Genomic DNA, 1,017 nt, shown 5'->3' with positions numbered 1-1,017 from the left:
TAACTGCTTAATTTTGAGGTGAGCAGTTATAAACAAGAGGAATTGTAGATTCCCTTTCTGATATTAAATACTGATAAAGCTTTGTATAGGAGTTCTAGAGTTTACAATGTATTTTTTTTCATTCAAAGTACACTGAGGTACCTAAACCAGAAACTTCAAAACTACCCGAGTAGAATGAAATAATGTTATTAGATGGTAGAAGATGTCCAATGTTTTTCAAAGGTTATTGTTCAGGAGAGTTATCTAAAGTGATAGTTAAAAGTCCAGCAATTGTATTTTCAGCTAATACCACAAGTTATTCTGAGGCAGTAACTGAATGGGCCAGGTATTAAAAACAGTGCATGATAAACCAACACAATTAGACCTTAACATATTATTTATAGTTGATTAGTGAGAAGGAAATTGAATCATTCCGTATAATAGAGTTGTGTAGTATTTGAGATGCTAAATATTTTTTAAAACTTTTTATTTTATATTGGAGTACAGCTGATTAACAATGTTGTGATAGTTTCAGGTGGACAGCAAAGGAACTCTGTCATACATATACATGTATCCATTCTCCCACAAACTTCTCTCCAATCTAGGCTGCCTTATAACATTGAGGAGAGTTCCATGTACTATACAGTAGGAACTCATTGGTTAGCCATTTTAAATATTGCAATGAGTACATGTTGGTCCCAAGCTTGTTAACTATCCCTTCCTCCCATTCTTCCCCGATGGAATATTAAATATTTTTAATACAAAAATAATCCTGTCTGTGTTTTAAACTTTAAATAGTCTATATGTTAAGGGCCTTCTTTTCTGTTTTTTTTTTTTTTTTTCCAATGCCCAGCAGGGATTAGTCAGAATGCAGTCAGAGTCAAGGAGATAGGGGCAGGGGGAAGCGACCTCAACCAGTGCCTCTGTGAAGAGGTAGGTGTTGGGTGGTACACTCCTAGGAAGGACTTCAGCTCCCTTTCCTCAGAAGAGTTAGGATGCACACCTCCTTATTCCATGGTGGACTCCTTTCTACACTCC

This window comes from Giraffa tippelskirchi, chromosome 5 (assembly GCF_054371585.1).
Source record: "Giraffa tippelskirchi isolate mGirTip1 chromosome 5, T2T-mGirTip1v1.2.pri, whole genome shotgun sequence".
NCBI classification, from domain to species: domain Eukaryota; kingdom Metazoa; phylum Chordata; class Mammalia; order Artiodactyla; family Giraffidae; genus Giraffa; species Giraffa tippelskirchi.
This window is presented reverse-complemented; position numbering follows the sequence as displayed.